Source organism: Felis catus, chromosome C1, assembly GCF_018350175.1.
Source record: "Felis catus isolate Fca126 chromosome C1, F.catus_Fca126_mat1.0, whole genome shotgun sequence".
NCBI classification, from domain to species: domain Eukaryota; kingdom Metazoa; phylum Chordata; class Mammalia; order Carnivora; family Felidae; genus Felis; species Felis catus.
Genome location: NC_058375.1, coordinates 175,353,682 through 175,376,429, shown reverse-complemented (window position 1 = coordinate 175,376,429; position 22,748 = coordinate 175,353,682). Strand labels below are relative to the sequence as shown.

General features: G+C 36.8%; 1 protein-coding gene across 18 annotated transcripts in view; it reads right to left on the bottom strand.

Annotated features, from left to right (window-relative positions):
* GULP1 (GULP PTB domain containing engulfment adaptor 1) overlaps positions 1-22,748 on the bottom strand; it is a 275,468-nt gene that overhangs the window by 156,352 nt on the left and 96,368 nt on the right. For 2 of the 18 annotated variants that reach the window (XM_045034119.1, XM_045034120.1), the window contains exon 3: positions 11,788-11,847. The exons of the other annotated variants lie outside the window; for them this stretch is intronic. The gene's annotated coding sequence lies outside the window, so the exon portion shown is untranslated. The remainder of the gene's footprint in view (positions 1-11,787; positions 11,848-22,748) is intronic. 18 annotated transcript variants of the gene reach the window in all.

Genomic DNA, 22,748 nt, shown 5'->3' with positions numbered 1-22,748 from the left:
TTCCTCCCTTTTCTGTTTTGTTTTTTTTTTTTTTTTTTTGAAGAGTTTTAGAACAATTGAATTTCAATTCTTCTTTGAATATTTGATAGAATTCACCAGTGAAGCCATCTGGCCCTGGACTTTTGTTTTTTAGGAGGTTTTTAATTATTGATTCAATGTCCTTACTAGAAATCAGTTTGTTCATATTTCCTATTTCATCATGATTCAGTCTTGGTTGGTCTTATGTTTCTAGGAGTGTATCCATTTCTTCTAGGTTGTCCAATTTGTTGCATATAATTGTTCATAGTAGCCTCTTATAATCCTTTGTGTCTCTGCAGTATGTATTGTAACATTTCTCATTATATTTATTTGAGTCCTCTCTGTTTTCTTCTTGGTAAGTCCAGCTGAAGGTTTGTCAATTTTGTTTATCTGTTTAATAAACCAGCTCTTAGCCCTCAGTGATTTTTGTACTAGATGTGCACATATTTCAATTAAATTACTAAATGTATCAGTTTCATAATATAAAGTGAAAAGCAAGTCTAAAATAAATTTCTATTATTAAATTACATGTTTGCCAAATAAGAAGCAAAACCTCAAATTGACTAAGACAATTTTAATATAGGATGAGACTGAAGGGCATATGTATATAAAGAAAATATAAAGAAGGAAGTTCAACATTTTTCTTTTGAATAAAAATACGGACAGCTACTTAGCTCTACTTAAGGCTCTTTTCCACATGAAAGCAAAAAGCACCCAGAGTTAGATTTCTAAAAACAAAGACCTCATCTTCCATTATCTTCCTTTTGAGTTCTTCATATTTCCATTTTTTGGCATTGCTCGTCCCTCTGCCCTGAAAGCTTTCTCCCATATTAAGCAGGCATTTGAGTGTTCCACTCTCACAAAAATGGTCAGTGCCTCATGTATAAGTCTCTATATGTTCTCCATCAAACTATCTTAAATTATTCACTTATACATGCTTTTACCTACTAAACCAAAGCTCTTCAAATGCAAAAAACTGTGCCTTCTATGCAATTTTAATCCCAAACGTGACACATATTGGGTACTCAAAAAACATTGAACTGACTGATGAATGACTGAATGGGTAGATGGAAGTACCAACAACAAAGGATTGGCAGTGATAACCATTCTCATCTTTTTAATCAGAAATTTTGGTAAAAAATGTTTCAAAGCAAAAAAATCCATTTTGGTATATTGACATTTTATCATTGTATAATTCCTATAACCTTCCACAACACACACACATGGTCACACACACACACACACACACACACACACACACACAATCCAAGTTAAAATATAAATCCCATTAGTTTGGACTCCACATATTTAAAATTTCATAATTTTTACAGGGATAGGATTGATTTAAATTTATTATTGGCTAATTCAAAATCTACAAAATCGGGGAAATACAAGCTCTTCTTTAAAGGAACAAATCTCTTTGTCAATAAGAAGGTGAGACTAAATAATCAGTAAGGATACTTTTAGTTGTTATTAAAAAAATTTTTTTTAATGTTTATTTATTTTTGAGAGAGACAGAGACAGAATGTGAGTGGGTTAGGGGCAGAGAGAGAGGGAGACACAGAATCCAAAACAGGCTCCAGGCTCTGAGCTGTCAGCACAGAGCCCAAATTAATTGTTATTTTAAACAACTGTTTCCATAAAGTCAAACTTCCATTAAACCAAACTTTCATTAAGATTAGATATGCTTGGGGGTACCTGAGTAGCTCATTTGGTTAAGTGTTTGACTTCAGCTCATGATCTCGATGTTGAGTTCAAGCCCCACATCGGGCTGTCTGCTGTCAGCACAGAGGCCACTTTGGATCCTCGGTTCCCCTCTCTCTCTGCCCCTCCCCCGCTCAAATCTTCTCTTTCTCTCTCTCAAAAATAAATAAACTTTTAAAAAAGATTGCATTTGCTTATCTTTTACAAGAGAATAGGATTTTTAAATGAAGCGAAAATAATTTTTAAAAAACGACAGAATTGAATAAATATGAACCAATTCTCTAGACATTATATAGTGATTTCTTTTGCTATTTTTAACTAATTGGAATAAATTACAGTGTATAGTTGCTACCAGTGGAAAAACTGTTAAAATGTATCTTCTTTCTGGGGCACCTGTGTGGTTTGTTAAGCGTCCAACTCTTGATTTTGGCTCAGGTCATGATCTCACAGTTTGCGAGATCAAGACTGAGCCTCAAGTCATTGCAGAGACTGTTTTGGATTCTCTCTCTTTCTCTCTCTCCCTCTCTCACTTACATCCTCTCTCTCTCAAAAATTAAAAAGTCATTATAAAAATGTATCTTCTGGGGCGCCAAGGTTGAGCATCGAACTCCGCCTCAGGTCATGATCTAACGGTTCGTGAGTTCGAGACCCACGTCAGGCTCTGTGCTGACAGCTGAGAGTCCAGAGTCTGCTTCAGATTCTGTGTCTTCCCCTCTGCCTGCACCTTTCCCACTTGCACACACACACACTCTCTCTCTCTCTCAAAAATAAACATTAAAAATTTTTCTGTAAAAAATATATCTTCTTTCCTGCTAACAAAGATCACCTGAGCTATTCCAATAAAAAATAAATAAACATGTCCATCAATTGATGAATGGATAAAGAAATTGTGGTTTATATACACAATGGAATATTACGTGGCAATGAGAAAAAATGAAATATGGCCTTTTGTAGCAACGTGGATGGAACTGGAGAGTGTGATGCTAAGTGAAATAAGCCATACAGAGAAAGACAGATACCATATGGTTTCACTCTTATGTGGATCCTGAGAAACTTAACAGGAACCCATGGGGGAGGGGAAGGAAAAAAAAAAAAAACAGGTTAGAGTGGGAGAGAGCCAAAGCATAAGAGACTCTTAAAAACTGAGAACAAACTGAGGGTTGATGGGGGGTGGGAGGGGGGAGAGGGTGGGTGATGGGTATTGAGGAGGACACATTTTGGGATGAGCACTGGGTGTTGTATGGAAACCAATTTGTCAATAAATTTCATATAAAAAAATAAATAAACATTAAAAATTTTTCTGTAAAAAATATATCTTCTTTCCTGCTAACAAAGATCACCTGAGCTATTCCAATAATCTAAAGCATGTAGAAAACTTCTGGCATAGGAAGTGACAAAGAATGTATTGGGCAAGTCTAGCAAATAGCACTAGTTTGAACAAAGATGAACAATTCTTCATATTCCACTGATCCATGCTTTAAAACTTCCAGGATTCCCTGTGAAACATTCACAATCAATTAAAAAGCAACCCTTATGCCATAAGAGACATGGGGAAAAGAATTTCCTGTCATGAGGGAGATGAGGCAGCTAAAACAACCAAATTGACAATGCTTTGACAGAACAATAAAAACAAAATCTCCCAAAGGTGAAAACAAAACAAACAACAGAGAGACAGAGACAGAGACACACAGAGAGAGAGAGAGACAGAGAGAGAGACATACCAAGAAACAGACTCTTAACTAAAGAGAACAAACTGATGGTTACCAGAGCCAGAGTGGGGGTGGGGCATGGTGGGGGGAATGGGTTAAATAGGTGACGGGATTACGGAGCACACTTGCAAAGAGCACTGAGCCCAGAGTCATGTATGCATGTGTTAAATCAGCATATTGTAGATCTGAAACTAATATTAGACTGTGTGTTAACTAACTGGAATTTAAATAAACACTTATTTAAAAAAAGAAAGAAAAACAGAAAACACCTTTGCATTTGTGGAACACTACATGTAATCTGATTGCATGGATTCTCACTGTCCTGGTTTTACAGTGCGGTTTAACTGTTAAGGATCCTGAAGGTTCCTGAAGCAGACGAAGACTACTTTCTAAGCAGCCAACACTTTCTCAAAAACGGAAATTATATTTTTTTCAAAAACCCAATCTTTGCCATTGTGATCTAGCATTTACTTAAGAATGAATAAAGCCTACTAGACTTTAAAAACAAGTGTTCAAATACATTTATCCAACTATCTCATCTCTGATTAAATGCAGTTAAGTGTTTTGTGTGCTTTTTATTCACTTTTCAACTGAATACTGTATATTCAAGTGGTTGTTGTCCTGTGGCTCATCTTTAGAAAGGACAATTCCTGTCTCTGAATTATCACTGACAGTCTCCCTTCTCAGGATGTAGGACACAAAGCCCACAGATTGATGTAGGTGAATTAAAGCTGTGACTGATGCCAATTTTCTGATTGTCAGTCCATCTCTTCCATCACAAGACTCAAAAGCACAAGATTGTTAAGAACAGAAAGGACATACCAATTGAGTCCTGACACTGAGTGTCTAGCCTTGTGATTTGTTGTAATCAATCTGAGATAAGATGGGGCTACCATCCTTGTGCTTTACTTACTCCAGTCACCTTAGTTAACCTCTGGTTGGCATTTCATTTTTGAAAAACAGCCTACTTGATACACAATTGAAATACCACAACATTTACTCACATGAACATATACAATGCGATGGTTTTTTTTTTAGAATTTCACAAAGTTGTGCAATCATTATCATAACCTAATTGTAAAATATTTTCATCACCCCCAAAGGGGCCTCTTACCCCCACGCAAAGGAAGAATAGAAGAAAAGAAGGGAAAGAGAGGGAAAGAGGAAGGGAGAGAAGGGAAGGATGAAGACAGGAAAGCTGCACACAAGGAGTTTCATCTTAAAGAGGAAAACAGTGCTAGCCAAACAAAACATGCTGGAAAGATAAATGCAATACAAATTTTAAAGGACATTTCCTAGTTTATTCTGAATGATTATACCTTTCCTTCCTTTTTCATTATTAATTATTATCAATTATTAACTAGTCACAGAATGGATAAAAGATTCCTTAAGAAAAGGGCTCAGGGGCGCCTGGGTGGCTTGGTCGGTTAAGCGTCCGACTTCGGCTCAGGTCATGATCTCACGGTCCGTGAGTTCGAGCCCCGCGTCGGGCTCTGTGCTGACAGCTCAGAGCCTGGAGCCTGTTTCGGATTCTGTGTCTCCCTCTCTCTCTGCCCCTCCCCTGTTCATGCTCTGTCTCTCTGTCTCAAAAATAAATAAACGTTAAAAAATTTTTAAGAAAAGAAAAGTAAAGGGCTCAGTAGGGGAGCCTGGGTGGCTCAGCTGGCTAAGCCTCTGACTTCGGGTCAGGTCATGATCTCACCGTTTATGATTTTTGAGCTCGGCGTCAGGCTCTGTGCTGACAGCTCAGAGCCTGGAACCTGCTTCAGATTCTATGTCTCCCTTTCTTTCTACCCTTCCCCCCACGTGCTCTCTCTCTCTTTCTGTCTCTCTCAAAAACAAATAAACATTTAAAAAAAAGAAGAAAAGAAAAGGGCTCTGTAAATCAACAGTGTTCCTATAACAGCACTGGGGCATCTTGGTTTAGTTTTATCACTCTGCAGAACCATGGAATTCACCTTTAACTGAGAGGATTTGGACTCTCGTGAAAGAGACTGGCAGTCAGAAAATTGACATCAGCAGCAGCTTTAATTCATCTATATGCATCCACTTATTTTCTAAGGGCATATTCCACGTTCTTCTATTCTTTCCTTCTCCAAACGTACACACGTTTCTTTCTGATTTGTTCTGACTGACGAAGGATTTGGACAGATGTTGACACATCATCCAAACTTACTTTCCTTTGAAATTTGCTAGGACAGCAGAATAAGTGTTGCATTCTCCAAATTATCATGGGACTCTTCAAAAAAGCCAATTCCCAAGAATATCATTAAACTTCTCAGTATCTGGGCTACATTTCACAGACTGATATATATATAGCTCTATAGTCTTCTGAGATAAAGTTGCTTTATTACTCGGATGAAATAGATTTTATCAGACATCATTCTAGCTAGCCCTGAGATATAGAAAGCCCAGTAGGCTTCATGCTATAGTCTGAAAGAAAGCAAGAAAGAAAGAAAGAAAGAAAGAAAGTCCCCCAAATGTGCCCTTTACTCGTAATTTCCTTAGATTTACTGTTTATTCTATGAGAGGTTCCAAAGGACTACATGGAGAAAATTCTCAGGATCATATTAATCTATAGCAAGGAATTTTAGTTATTTGTAAAGTAATTCTGGTACTGCAAAATGAAACACGTGAACTTTGTCTAAGTACTTTTAAAGTCATCCTTAAACACTGCAATCCAATATCTTAAGACTTAGCCCACATGGTAACATATTTACTCTTGAAACAATATTATTCCATAAAACCAAAAAGTATAGTTTGTTACAAAGGAGTTGCAAGAGGCCCTCAGACACCACCCATTCGCTGTTAGAATTCTGTTCAGAATTATAAAACACTCATGCAAATTAATTCCACTTAAGAAACTGTTAATGACTCTAATTATATAAAGTTTGTTTTTTGAAAAGACCAGAACTATTTCTGTCATTGTGTGATTAAAAAATTTACATAGATTCAGTGAGACAGAAACTGAAATGATCTTCCTGTCACAAATATTATTTTAGAATAGAACGAAATTAGAAGCCCCTGACATATTATAAAAACTCCTTTTAATGATTAATAGTGTTGAGTTCTCAGAGGAATTGCCAAGCTACCGACACCTTTAGCCTTTCCGACTTCTTCATTCTTTTGAACATGCTGGGAGGGCTAGCATCTTATCTCTCAAATCCTTCACTGACTTCTTGCTAAATTAAGCTCTAAAAAACACACAAATTATTATTTTTCCAATGAAGATTGCTGAAGTGTCATAATTTAGAATAAGTGCCTACTTGCTAGAGTCACATTAATAAGTCATAAAAATGATTTGTCTAATGGGTCATAGCTGCAGTCAGTATTTCAATTAAAAATATATATTCACATAGCTTCTTTGCAAAGAGAATGAGAAAGATTGGAGTAGACATAACAAACACTAGTCACCAACTAGAAGCATATAAAAAATCAATCAAAACCACATTTTTCTTAGAAAACAACATGAACAGTGTTTACTTAGTATATTTGATGCATTAAAATAAATTTCATGTTTTTTAAGGAAGTTGAAATAGAAACATCTCTCAACCAATATTATAACCCATTTACACAATACTATTTACCCCAAAATAGTTATTTTAACAATTAGTCATAATTAGTGCACATGGTGAAGATACAGATTTTTAAATTATGCATTTCTTCTATTCAGAGAAAATGTCAGAGAATTTGAAAGGACAAAAGACACATCAAAGGGATAAAGTTGTTTCTCTCAAAAAATTACCCATCTTTAAAAGTAATAACAAGGCATTCTTAATTCAGTCCCCTACTTAAACAATATTAACTGAAAATTTATATCGCAGATGATACGATGAGTGAACAAGACAGAATTAACCTGTACACTGATGGAGCTTACACACTATCGGGAAAGACAGATATTGGGGAAAAAAAATGCCATATATAATGAGAGATCTTTTAAAAAGAATGTTATGGTAGCGTGTTACAAGAGAACCTTAACCAGTATAAAAAACCAAGGGGACCTTGTCTAAGGAAGTAATACTTAAGCTACAATTTGAAAGCTATAGGTAAAGTTTAGTGAGAAAGAACATGGTGTACAAAGATTTAAAGGTATGAAGACATGACTTTCAAAGAACTGAAAAGAGACCAATAAGGATGAAAAGTAGAGAGAAACAGAAGAAAAGACCACAGATGCAACTGAAGAAGAGATGAGGCCTCTTGAAGAAACCTGTGGGGCAAGGGAGGCCTTGCAATGAAAAGCAACTAAAATTGGCTGGTGGGAGGAGGGGGCACCTGGGTGGCTCAGCTCGTCAGTTAAGCACCAGACCGTTGATCTCAGCTCAGGTCTTGATCCCAGGGTTGTGTGTTCAAGCCCTGTGTTGGGCTCTGTGCTGGGCATGAAGCCTACTTTAAAAAATTAAAATTAAAATTAAAATAAAATAGTCTGGGACACATTAAATTGGCCTCTAAATTTGCATATTAATATATGCATTGTATTAAAGGAGATACTAGAAAAAAGTTAAAAGGCTGTTACTACAGCTCAGGCAAAAGATAACGATAGGAAGACAAAGCTGATCTCTGAGAACGAAAGATCATTAGATATATATATTTATATATATATAATATTATATATTATAATACATATAATATAGTTAAAAGGTTTAATGGACAGGATTTGGTGTCTGAAAGGAAGGGGGTGGGAAGGCAGGCAAAGTAATTGCTAAAATCCTAAGGTTCAGGATTTTAGCAGCAGTGTGATGTCCAGATGGATCTGGAAGAAGAGATACAGTTCTAGGAAACAGATACAGGTCTTCTAGCAAAGAAAAGTTTCTTTACCTGACTTGATACAGTTTTAGATTAATTGTTAAATCAAACTCACTAAGGAGTTTGAGCCTTTTGTAAAAACTGAAAGATGACTGGAAACCTACCCAAAGACTTCAAAGTGAAGGGTGAAAGAAGTGATGCTTTTGCATTTAAATGCAGAATTGGGCTAATCATCAGTAAAAACAAGGAATGGTTATAAATATTTATTAAAGATGAAAAGGAATAATATAATACTTAATTAGGTTTTGCCAAATCATCATTTTCTTATAAAACTGCCTTCCATAAATCTTGGTCCAACAATATGGAATCAATGCAGGGGAAAGATAAGTGATAATCAAGGTAAACTCTAAAAAGCACTAGAAAAGCAGGTATCTGCTCAAATTAAGCAGATGTCCTTAATAGAAGTATTCTGGCAACATAACATGGCCAACCCACAATGAGCAGGAATGGACGTGTGTGAAACTTGGAGACAGGCAGGAAGATGATCAAGTATTTGAAGGAAGGGATGTAGTTGGACACAACCCAGACAGAGAGAATGGCCTAAGTGCAAGTGTCGATGGCTAGAAGTGAGAAGGTACTGATAGTTAAATCCACAACACAGTTAGAGGTCAATGCTTCCAAACACTGTGCATGGACACCTCTATGGGGTCTTCTTGTTCTGAATATATTCTTCTGTACTTGAATGGGAATGTCAAGCTATAAAATGGTGGCACTTCCTGAAAGCCAACAGTTTCTATGGGTTGGTCAGACTAGCCTGTAACACAGTAATTGCACAGGTACTCAATGATTTCATTGCATTTTCCATTGTTATCTTATTTTTAAAATATGCAAAAAACTAAAATCGAAGTTTCTATTTTAAAGAGGATCCTCAATTCTAGGTCATGGAAAGTGAGGAGGAAGAGGCTTTAATAATGCCCTCACAGTGGAAAGTAAAACCCAGAAGGTAGCGGGTTTTCTTTGTTTCCTACTGAACTCACAGTGCCTAAAACATTGCCAGGCACATGGTAGTTGCCCAATCTTGCAGAATGAAAGAGTGAACAAACAAATGGGCATAATCTCAGAGCAAGACTAGGCAGCACAGGTACACACTGAAACCAACAATTCCAGAAACTTACAGCGCCTGCCTAGGAAGGCTGGGATAATGCCCTCAGATGCCAATATCTACAGTCTACTAGAGGGCTTGAAGCAGGAGAATCAATGCAAAGTATAAGAAGCCAGATCATAAACTGCACTCTTATGAGTCTCACATTATCTCTGAAAATATCAGCAATATGCATCATTAATAATGTTTATTAGGAAGTATTGTGAGGGGCGCCTGGGTGGCTCAGTTGGTTGAGCTTCTGACTTCCGCTCAAATCATGATCTCGCGGTTTGAGAGTTCAAGCCCCCCATCAAGCTCACTGCTGTCAGCAAGAAGCCTGCTTCAGATCCTCTATCCCCTTCTCTCTGCTCCTTCCCTGCTAACGCTCATTCTCTCTCTCTGTCAAAATTAAATAAAAATTAGAAAAAAAAAGTACTGTGAAAAAATGAATACGTGGCAAAAATGACCAATATTCAGTGAGACAGACCTGAGTTGAACCATGTCTTCAGTTCTATGTTTGCTGGGTGTTTGAGGGAAAGTCACTTAATTTTTCTGGACTTTAGTTTCCTCATATGCACAATGAGAAGAATGATACATTTTGCAGCACCTGGGTGGCTTGGTTGGTTAATCATCCAACTTTGGCTCAGGTCATGATCTCACAGTTCATGAGTTCAAGCCCAGAGTAGGGCTCCATGCTGACAGTTTGGAGCCTGCTTGGGTTTCTCTCTCCTTTCCCTGCCCCTTCTTCCCCCGCCCCCGCCACCCCCACATACACACACACTCTCTCTCAAAATAAATGAACTTCAAAAAAAAAAATAAAGTTTCTTACACAGAGTTATTTTTAAGAAGAAAACAAGTTACTCTATTCAATATATGAAAAACACGAATGACTCCAGGCACTAGATAAGTATAGTTTTAAAATACATGCTAAGTAATATATATTATTGTCTTTATTCCTGCATCATACAAATCCATCATACCTACTTGTCACTGAAGCAGCTTAATTCCATACTACCAAAAACACAGATGAACTAGCAATTCTGCAAATTGGAAAGAATAAAGGAATCCAAAAGATTTTGAGTTTCCTCAGTATCATAGAGGGGAAAAAATTGCCCAAAACAAATGTAAAGGGTTTGTTTGCAATGAAATACTAAGAGTATGACTGGAAACCTGTTAAGCTTGGGAATAATATGTTAAATATCCAAATAGCACTATATATCCAGGTCTGGCAATTGAAAGAAATAAGCCAGCATTAAAAAACTAAGAATCTACAATACGACCTTGGAATAATAACAGTGCTACTCTTTAGGAACTTTCAAAGCTCAGGAGATAGAAAAACAGTCTCTATGCCTTACTACACAGAAAAACACATGCATCCAGCTCTCTATTCCCAGAATACATAGCCAGCCATTGTAAAAGGCTGACAAACTAGAGTGCGATTAGCTACTTTTTAAAGTAGATTCTATTTATTTCTGAAATGAGGGGTGGGGTGGAAATAAAAAGGTACATTTCTTTACTCCTTAGAATTCAAATTAGTTTTTTTAATCCATTTTTGAGATATACTTGACATATAAGTTTAAGGTGTACACAAACACTTTATTTTTTAAGAGTTTATTTTCTTCAAAACTGTTTACACTATTCTTCAGGAATGAGAACGGTAATACCCTCAAATTCTACACAGGCAAAAAAGTTTTCTCCCTGCTATTAATACTTATCAGAAAATAACTTACTAAAACTCTGGTTATGACACCATTTGAGGTTGAAATCTTTCCTACAATTTCAGTGTTGAAATACTTGGCCCCATAATACTATAAAAATTAGATATTATATTATAATTTTGAAAAGAAATACACAAAATAAAATAACAAAAAAGAGTATTCTCAAAAGATAACTTGTTTTGTTTTGAAACTTCTGGGGCGCCTGGGTGGCTCAGTCGGTTGGGCGTCCGACTTCGGCTCAGGTCACGATCTCACTGTCCGTGAGTTCGAGCCCCGCATCGGGCTCTGTGCTGACAGCTCAGAACCTGGAGCCTGTTTCAGATTCTGTGTCTCCCTCTCTCTCTGATCCTCCCCCGTTCATGCTCTGTCTCTCCCTGTCTCAAAAATAAATAAAACGTTAAAAAAATTAAAAAAAAAATGAAACTTCTATAATGACCTTCCTTCTCCATCTTCATTCCTGATTGTTAACACCATTTCTCATATTTTAAATACACAGTGCAACTTCAGGTGGAAAGATTTCTCATTTATGTTTTGGCCTAGTTGAAAGGGTTAAAGGAATATGATCAAATTTTTCATTCCTTGATTTCTGCGCGACTCTCCTCTATTCAAATAATATCTCTTAAGTTCCTCTGTTATTTTATATTAACCGCACTCTACTTATTGTACTGTAATCTGTCTCCAATGAGAGTGGGGGAACAGAGCCACGCACTGAAAAAAGGATGCTCCAATAGTTGAGTTCTCTGCTTCTTCTTACCTGCTAATCACCTGACCACTTCACGGATTTTCTCTAATTCCACACTCACATCCTCATTGTCTGGAGGGACAGAACATAAATGGGAGTTTGCAGGTTTGAATGCTTGATTAGTCCTCTGCTATATCCCAACTAAGCAACTAGTTACTTATCCCTGGACTCAGGGCTTCTACAAGAATCTGGAACCTGCTATTTCTGAGTATGGAGCATTTATTGGTGTCACACCCAACCTGTGGTTAACAGTCCTCCACTATGCCTATCTTGAGTTGTGGTTTTCAAACCTGAAAAATCAAATCTGACAGTATATTCTTTTTTGGATCTCACACTTTTTGGCTTACTGAGGGTTTTCTATCTTCCAGCATAGTTCTGAACTGAATTATATATATTTATTTTCTGTTCTATCCAGGAATTTGTCATTGTAAGTGGGATATTACTGTGTATGCTTAGTTTATCATAAAGAATACAAAATCTAGAATTTACCTCTCAAAATATAATTTTATATCAAGTATAAGTTTAAAATATAAAGAGGATATCAAAAGCTCTTTTTTAACGCTTCTATTTGTTTATTTACTTACTTATTTAGCTTTAAAGTTTATTTATTTTGAGAGAGAGAGCAAGTATGAGTTGGGGAGGGGAAGAGAGAGGAGAGAGAATTCCAAGCAGGTTCCACTCTGTCAGCGCAAAGCCTGACACAGAGCTTGATCTAAGAAACCGTGGGGTCATGACCTGAGCCGAAACCAAGAGTCATGCTTAACTGAGTGAGCCATGCAGACATCCTTGTTTGTTTGTTTGTTTGTTTGTTTGTTTGTTTGTTTTTGAGGAAGGGTGGAAAAAGAGGGAATCCCAAGCAGGCTCCACACTGTCAGTGCACAGCGCAATACGGGACTGAAACCCATGAACCATGAGACCATGACCTGAGCTGAAATCAAGAGTCAGAGGCTTAACTGAGCCACCCAGGCACCCCTCAAAAGCTCTTTTAACAATCTCATTACCCTGAAAACTTACAATTGCTATTTGCATTAGTGTTAACTTAGGGCACAGAACTATCTCAAAATGCTATTTTCGTACTTTCTAACTAAACGAAATAAGAGGTCTATTTTGGAATCTCTTTATAATGATACATACTAGAAAACATGTAAATAAAAAGATAAATCTGAATATTAGGTAGAAGAGTAGAGTTAAAGGATTTGAAGTGAATGAAAAATGAGGAGGGTGGGTGGCATAAAATTGTGGGAGAAGATGAAATATGTAGCGTGTCTAGCATAGAGCTGAATGTCAGATTGTCGCACAAGAAGATGACAAGGGAATGCTGATTAGGTAGTTTGATGTTTTTGGATTAAGATACTTTCTCTTATGTTAATACATATCTTTTTCTTGCAGTAGAGTGTGGTAGATAAAAGGACTCTACTTGGGTTCTAATCTCATCTCTGCCATTTGACCTTGGGTAAGTTTACTTTATCTCTTTATGCCTAAACTTTCTAATCTGTACACCAAGTTCTTTACCTAAAAATTTCCATATGAGGATTAAATGTGTTCAGTTGTATAGACAGCTTAGAAGAGTGCCTGACACAAACTATATAATATCTAAGTGCTGGCCACTATTGTTAATATTATTAATGTTGCTAAGGATCCTGTGGCAGATTTTTTATACTCAGGAGTTTAGAAAACTCCACTTAAGAATGGGGGGGGGAAAGGCCCATAAATTCTAAGCAGACTTTCAGACTATTCCAAGAAGAAATTCTACTATTATCTAGTAGAATTCCAAGGTTTTATTCTTTAAAAAAATTTTTTTTAATGTTTATTTGTTTTTGAGAGAGATTGAGGCAGGGTGCAAGCAAGGGAGGGCAGAGAGGGAGACACAGAATCCGAAGTAGGCTCCAGGCTCTGAGGCATCAGCACGGAGCCCAATGTGGGGCTCAAACACACAAACCCTAGATCATGACCTGAGCCAAAGTCGGACACTTAATCATTAACTGAACCACCCAGGCGCTGCCCAGGTTTATAGTATTGAGTCAAATTTTTCATAGGACAAGTCATCTAAAATACTCTTAGGATAGTCTAACTAAATGATATAAGAGATATAAACTTACTTTGAAACAGTCGAAATCCCCATTGAAACGAATGAAATGTAAGTTTATGTTCCTTTTCTATAATTATTGTTATCTCTATTTTCTTATAAAATATTTAACCAAGAAATTTATTTCTAGCATATCTATTCAATCAAAACTATTTTTTAATGTTTATTTAGTTTTGAGAGAGAGAGAGAGAGAACAAGTGGGGAAGAGGCAGAAAGAGGGAGACACAGAATCTGAAGCAGGCTCCAGGCTCTGAGCTGTCTGCTCAGAGCCCAATACAGGGCTCAAATCTATGAACTGTAAGATCATGACCTGAGCCAAAGTTTGATGCTTACCCGACTGAGCCACCCAGGTGGCTATTGAAAACTATTTTTAAAGAAAGAAGGTCTGTTTAATTTATAGTCATTAACAAATTGAAGCATGTTTGAATTTTGAACTATCCTTAAACAGTAAAATTTTTATATTACATCCCAGGTTTGAATGAGCAAATAATTATACTGATGAGTCAAGGCAAACAATGCTATTTAAGCAATTATCAAAATTTGAAACAAAAAATACTTCCCACATAAATGTCAAATAGTTTTCCTTTCTGCAGGTACTAGCCAGCTTTTGGCCTTTTATTAAAATTATTATGAGGCATTAATTACTCTGTGTTATCTCTTGGTAACTCTAAAAAAAGTAAATAATAGCCTAAAGATGGCTTGAGAGTTTTAATTGCAACTTCATATCATCCAGTATGTGTTAATGGAATAGTTGTTTAATATTCTGAAACTGGGTGGGAAAGAAAAGAACATGCAAATATATTCTGTTGTCACAGCACGACCTTCGGATATAATAAAGTAGATTTAATATTAAAGCTCTAACTTTGCATTCCAGAAATCTAAATACCACTTCAGTCTTACAGAAATTAGTAAAATCTCCACAGAAATGTTGTCTAATCACCTTATATAAAATGACCTGGGATTACTGATGACAACTTACATAAAAGGATCTAGTTCCATGTTTTATTAAAATGGTCTTCACCAATATGGTTTTCAAAACCAAGTGAAAAATGTTTGCAATGTGCATATTTTTTCTACTTTTTGTTCAAAAGTAGTAATTTTTCTCCCGATTTATCAAATGGCTACTTAACCAAGCTGAGGATATACAATCCATATCCCCAGATATAGTTCAAGGTATTTTAGGAAATACCTGCTCATGTGGTATAATTTTTTACTCACAACTCTTTTTCCTCCTATCTTTCCAAAGATACCCAATTCTTGAAATCAATTACTTATTTTTAGAAATACTATCCTACAAAAATTCTATTTCAGGTACAGCTTGTGTGCTAAAATTTACCCAAAGAACACGTTGTTTTGTTCTTTTTTTCCTGAATATAAAAGTAGTGTATGCTCATTGGACGCTCTAAACTTTAAAAGTAAGTTTTAAGTAATAAAATGAAAGTCACACAGAAATAGCCATTGCTAACACAGAAATCCATTTAGTTTGAGTATTTAGTATTAAAGGGAGCCAGATATATAGTGTTGAGATCTTACTATAGATACAGCAGTGTGTCCCCAGTCTGTTCTTCTCATTTTTGTTCTGTTTGCATTTTATAATGGTTTTTTCATATGCCATTAAGTATTCTTTCTCTTTTTTAATTGAAGCATAACTGAATATTATATTAGTTTCAGGTGTACAACATAGTGATTTGACATTTATATACATTACAAAAAGCTCACCATAAGTGTAGTTACCATCCATTACCATACAAAGTTATTACAATATTATCGATTCTATTCTCCATTCTGTACTTTATATCCATGCGATTTATTTTTTTATAACTGGAAGTTTGTACTTAACCTCCTTCACCTATTTTGCCCAGGTCCTGTATCCTCCTCCCCTCTAGCAACCACCAGTTTGTTCTCTGTATTTATGCATCCGTTTCTGTTTTGTTTGGTTTGTTCATTTGTTTTGTTTTTTAGATTTTGCACATAAGTGACATAATAAGGTATTTGTCTTTCTCTGTTTGACTTATTTCACTTTACATAATACCCTCTAGATCCTTCCATGTTGTCATAAATGGTAAGTAAATATTATTTCTAAATGTCAGTATTTCACTCTGCATAATCCTCCTTTGTTGGATATAGTAATAGGCTAAAAAAAAGGTTTTTCAAATACACCCAACAACTTCAGGTATCATTTATGTTCTCAGATTTCCTTCCTCAACAGGACCTGTCCCATATAGACAACTGCTTTTTGAACATACTCATTTAGAAGCACTACAGCAGTCAAAACTGAAAATATACAGGTGTGCATTGGTTTTGGCTCAGGTCATGATCTTACTCGTGAGCACGGAGGCTGCTTGGGATTTGTTCTCTCCCTCTCTCTGCCCCTCGCCCACTCATGTGCACCCATGCTCTCTCTCTTGCTCTCTCAAAAAAAATAAATAAACTTTTTTTTTAAAAAAACCTGAAAATAGGGGCACCTGGGTGGCTCAGTCGGTTAAGCGGCCGACTTCGGCTCAGGTCATGATCTCTCGGTCCGTGAGTTCAAGCCCCGCGTCGGGCTCTGTGCTGACAGCTCAGAGCCTGGAGCCTGTTTCAGATTCTGTGTCTCTCTCTGTTTGACTCTCCCCTGTTCATGCTCTGTCTCTCCCTGTCTCAAAAATAAATAAAACGTTAAAAAAATTTAAAAAAATAAAATAAAAAACCTGAAAATACACAAACTGAATCCATTAGTTTGTTCCCAGGTCTCTGTCCCTGTGTCCATCTCTCTCTCTCTCTCTCTCTCTCTCTCTCTCTCTCTCTCTCTCTCTCTCTCATTTCCAATCTCAGCACCTATAACCATCATCCACAGTCCTAGAAACTAGGACCCGGGCCATCATACTTTGCCTATAATTCATACAAAATCAATTCCTAGTGTTCAACATATCAGAATTACAGTTATTTTCTTTCCTCCATTCCACCACCAGCATCTCCTTCACCAAGCCCCCATTATTTCAAACCCAGATTACTGCACAGTTGCCTCGTTGGCTTTTCTTTCTCCAGCATTGTTCAAACATTTCTCATCTCCACACTGCACCCCAAACGGTTTCTGTAAAATAGAAATCTGATGTGGTTGTTCACCTGCTTAGTTCCCTCTGGTGGTTCCCCACTACATTCATGATAATGTCATATTCCTTACAAGCTCCCTTTTCACGTGTCCCATTAACTTCCTTGCCATCATCTCTCCTCTTCGCACCTTATCCAGCCCTGGACATTTTTTGCTCCAGCTATACTGAACTGCTTTCAGTTCTTCTAATGAACTATGCTTTTTCATAAATGCTTGCAGGGTCCACTACATATCCGGTGCCTTCTGACTGAACATTCACCCTTAGTTTAGACATTATTTCCTTTAGGTAGCCTTCTCTGGCATACGCCAAGTATAGGCTCAGGGACTCTGCCATGAATAGTATCCTATACCCTCCTACAGTGGTAAAATAGCATCTCTACAAAATTCATGTTCACTCAGAACTTCAATATTGATCTTCTTTGGAACTAGGGTCCTTGCAGATGTAATCAGAGATAAAATCATCCTGGATTTTAGGATGGACCCTAAATCCAACGACTGGTATATTTATAAGAAGAGGAGAGGAGAAGCACACCCAGAGACACACAGAGAGGAAGGCCATGTGGACAAGATGGAGCCAGAATTTATTTATGCTGCAACAAGTCCAGGAATACCAGGAGTCACCAGAAGCTAGAAACAAAGAAGAATCCTCTTCTAGAGTCTTTGCAGGGAGTTTGACCCTACTGACACCTTGATTTCAGACTTCTAGTCTCTAGAATTGTTATTGTTTTAAACTGCCTAGTTTGTGGTTCTTTGTTATAGTAGTCCTAGGAATCTTATCTACTTTCTACCTTAAAATTATTGCAACATATGAATTGTCATATTTCTATATTTTAAAATGTTTATTTATTTATTTTAAGAGTGGGGGAGAGAGAGAGAGAGAGAGAGAGAGAGAGAGAGAGAGAGAGAGTTGGGGGAGAGAGAGAATCCCAAGCAGGCTCCACACTGTCGGCACAGAGCCTGATGCGGGGCTCGTTCCCATGAGCTGTGAGCCAAAAATCAAGAGTTGGAAGCTTAACCAACTGAACCATTCAGGTGCCCTTGAATTGTAGTATTTCAATTATCTCTAAACTATAAACTCTGTTTATTTTTTTAAATTTTTTTTTTCAACGTTTATTTATTTTTGGGACAGAGAGAGGCAGAGCATGAATGGGCGAGGGGCAGAGAGAGACAGAGACACAGAATCAGAAACAGGCTCCAGGCTCCGAGCCATCAGCCCAGAGCCCGACGCGGGGCTCGAACTCACGGACCGCGAGATCGTGACCTGGCTGAAGTCGGACGCTTAACCGACTGCGCCACCCAGGCGCCCCTATAAACTCTGTTTAAAGCAAGAACTAATTCTTTCAGTTTCATGTTCATTGCTAAGTATAGCAATTGACACATGACAGGCAATGAATAAACATATGCATAAAAGAAAGAATAAATAAATTTTTCATAATAGTAGATATCTACTGAAACCTCAGTAATGCTATTATTTATGTTCATTTTCCTTGCAAAATCTTTATTATTTGACCCATTAGAGTCTGAAGAAGGGTTTTAGCAAATATCTATAGCTTTTACTGCCCCATATCTATTCCCCATCCTGGTCTCAAAACTTCGAGGTTCCTTTTGGAGCCTATCCTTTCCATGAGTACACAGTCTCCCGAGAATTGTTAATCAAGTGCTACGGTTGCTGGCAGAGGGCAAATAATTCAAACTCAGCCATGCAGACGCCCTTTGTGAATGTGGGAAGAATAGCACCGAAATGCAGGATTGGACCAGATTCAGCTGCCTGGCAGTCTGCTTCAGTCTCCTTCCACTTCCTGCTTTCTAGACCCCTGGAATGATTCTGGCTCCTCTCTCTCCTAAAAATGATTTTGTCTGATTACCTTCTGATTCTATGAACTAACTCCAATCCTTTCAGCAGACTGCCTTTTTTGCTTTAAGTACCCAGGACTCATTTCTGTTACTTGCAATCCAAGAACAGTAGTTGACAGAGACTCTTCAAATGTAGATGTGATTACTACTAAGTACAGATTGCTTGTATAAATAGGTGTTCTGTCACAGATGGTCACCTGACCAAAACGTTTCCAGCTTAGATTGTCAGGCCACCTAACTGATGAACCGTATAATTTAAAATTCATGATTTGCCAGTTTCCTTCTCTGAGGCAGCCATTTCCATTTCTTCATGCATTGCACATATTAATGTAAATCCTATTCATCTCCTTCGTTTATTTCTGTCTTTATGTATAAAAAATTATCCTTTTAAACACTTTTTTAAATTTTTTCACTGAACTAGACTTTCTCAATGTAAATCATGCCTTAAAAAGCAAATTAAAACATTTTATAAAGAATGTTACCCCTAAAGAAGTAAAAGCTTTGGTATAATATATGACACTCCTAAAACTGCAATTATTAGCTCACATTAAAAGGCCCATAGTTGACCACTCTGCAACACAGAGAACCAACATATTTGATAAACAACCACTTTGCTAGGTTTTACTATTCTATTCAAATAGCTATTAATTTATAAAGAAGCCATTCATTACAATTACAAAATACATAAATATACAGAACATTTTTTTCCTTCAAGTTTCTTCATTAAATGAAAATTAATGTTATTATATGGGTAAAGATTAATTTGAAATCATTAATTATTGGCACATAAGTATCATTTACATATATAGACTGAACACCAATTTTAAACGTACAGCCAAAGATCAGTGGCAGCAAAATGGTTTTCTTCAATTTCTTCAATGGCTTAAAGGTTATTTTCTTTTGTATTTTTAAATTCTGATAACCCGTAATACATCTCCTGAATAGGATTTGAATTAGCTCTCCACTGAAGGATCTCCTTAGAGACTCTCTTCAGCTAAGAGTGCTTTCATCTTACTCATTACAACGGAAAGGGGCAGAAGAAATTTGACTTCTATTTCCTTTCTGCTACTTTCTTAACATTGCATTACCTATTTGTCATCTTTATTCTACCCCTCACTATCTTGAACGACTACATTATGTTCCTCACACTTTCTGCCTAATAGATTGTAATGTCCACGAGGATGTGTATTTTAATACTCCTAAAAACTTAAAACCACAATACACTCACATTTGAATCTAAACTTCATTTATGATCTCAAAACTAAACTTTCCCTTTCTGCCATGCTTACTTGACTTTCTGCTTCTGCACATTTACATCAAGCATGCATTTGCCTTCACCCTACCGTTAAATTTTCCAGTCCTGCTGCACGATCAGTCCATAATTTCCCTTTCTCTTTCATTTGTTTCCATCTTAGGCTAATCTGTCAGTTTGGCCATTTTATTGATGTTAGACCTCTTTTCAACTCTTTCCTCTGTAACATTAGTTTACAAAAGATGAAGACCTATTCAGTCTTGGTCATGATATTAGACATTCTGCTAGTTGCAAAAACAACAAACAAATAAACAGCTATTTGATTCTCAGAGACAGAGAATCCCAGACAATGGCGAGCAAAAATGAAAGGACACAATATATTTGGAAGTTTCTATATAATTTTATAGATCTACATAAGGAATGATTAAAGTGAAGCTTGAATTTTATAAAACCAAGATCCAGATCACAAGGGTGTCCTATTCCCTGAGAATGTTACATAAAGGAAGAGAACGGCATAATCCCATTTGGGTTTTCAAAAGCCTCTTTGCAGGAAAGGTTTGCAGGGGAAAAGCTCAGAAACAGTTTGACTGCTTAGCAGTTATTCTGCTGGTTTCGAAGAAATAATAGAAGCCTGTAATCAGTAGAAGAGAGATTGCAAAGAAAGAGATAAGTGAGAAAAATTTAAGCAATAGAATGAAAAAGACTGGTTAATCATTGACAAGTCCTGGGTATTAACAAATAAAGAAGGAATTCAAATTGACTCTAAGTTCCAATTTGACTCTCCAAATGAATAGTAGTTCTAACTGGAGAGGTAGAAACTACAAAAAGAAAAAAAAAAGTCAGATTCTTGTTAAGAATATGAGACGATTATAATCTGTTATAACCTGTTATGTTGGGTCCATCTACATAGATACACCAAACAAATGGAAGTATCTAGAAATCTGATGGAATAGGCAGCTTCTAAGATGGCTTCCAATAATCTCTGTCTCCTGGTGTTGATGTCCTTTTGTGATCCCCTGCCCCTGAATGCGGGCTGGACCTATGACTCACTTCCAAAATACAGAAAACTGCAGAAGTGGTAGTATATTAGTTTCCTGTGGCTGCCATGACAAATTACCACAAACTGGATGGCATGAAACAACAGAAATGGATTCTGTCAGAGTTTTGGAGGCCAGAACTGAAATCAAGGTGTCAGAAAGGCTACACTTCCTCTAAAGGCCCATAGGGAAGATATTGTTCCTTGCCTCTTCCAGTTTCTGGCAGCTCCAGGTGGTCCTTGACTTGTGGTTGCATCATACCAGTCCTTGCCTCTGTCTTCACAGAGTCTTCTCTCATAAGAACACATGTCCTTAGATTTAGGGCTCATCTAGTTAATCCAGGATGCTTGTACTCAAGATCCTTAGTTTAATTACATCTTCAAAGAATCTTTCCAAATAATGTCACATTCACAAGTACCACAGGTTAGGACTTGAACACATGTTTTTGGGGGCCATCACTCAACTCACTACACACGGGATGATACTTCCTAGCTTTGGTTGTAAAGGAACGTTGTTTCCACAGTCATGCTCACTTTTGCTTTCTCTTGTATTGCTTGTCCCAGGAAAAACTAGCTTCCATATGATGAGGCAGCTGAGTCTGGAAGTGGACTCTTCAGCCCCAGATGAACTCTGAAATGACTGTAGCTCCAGCTTGATAGCACGACTACAACATGATGAGCTACCTGGAGCCAGAGGTGCCAGCTAAACTGTGTCCATAAACTCTGAGACAACACATAAGCACTGTTTTAAGCTGCTAAGTTTTGATGTGATCTATCATACAGCAATAGAAAACTAACACAGAGCTCACAAAAATGTCTAAGCTGGGTCAACAATAATTAAGACAAACCATGGAAATGATTCATTTTAGCATTTAAGAAATATTTATAAAGTATCTTCTATAAAACAAACATTGTGATGGGTTTTATTTAGATCTAAGTCTGTATCTGTAATGATAAAGGACGAACCAATCCTCAGGAATCTTATAGTCTCAGGGAATGACAGACAAGACCACAATGCATGGTATGACAGAAGAATGTAAACTGGGTTAAGAGGACATAGCACATAGAAGAAGGATCTCATCCAGGTTCCAAAAGTCCAAGCAGACTTCCTGGAGAAACTGAATTCTTAACTTCCACAAACTGACCTACCTATAAGTATAAATTAACAGAGTTCCCTTCCTTTCAACTTTCAAATTTTCAATGCAAAATTTAAGGCACCTCTAAGTGGTAAGGACACTTTCCATTACACTAAGACTCCTATAATAAATTTATCTAAGCTTTTAGGGCAAGAACATATATCCACTTCTGCTGCTGCTGGAAAGGCTAAACCTAAATTATACACACAGTGGTTATGAATCTTTATTTCATATTTCATGTTTTGCTTGGTGTAACTGGTTTTTATTCTTATTGTCCTTGTACTTTCATTTTAAGGAAACTCAAATTACTTTTAATAATTAAAACATGAATACTCAATTATATAAGGAATTACAATGAAAGCTATAAACAAAACACAGTGAGACAGGAGGACAGAAAAATCCTTGGTATTCAAAATCAAAACCAAACTTAGAATTTTACCAACACAAAAATCTCACTTTTGCCATAGTTTCCTTATTTCTGTTAATGCCATAACATGCTCCACTTGCCTAACATAAAA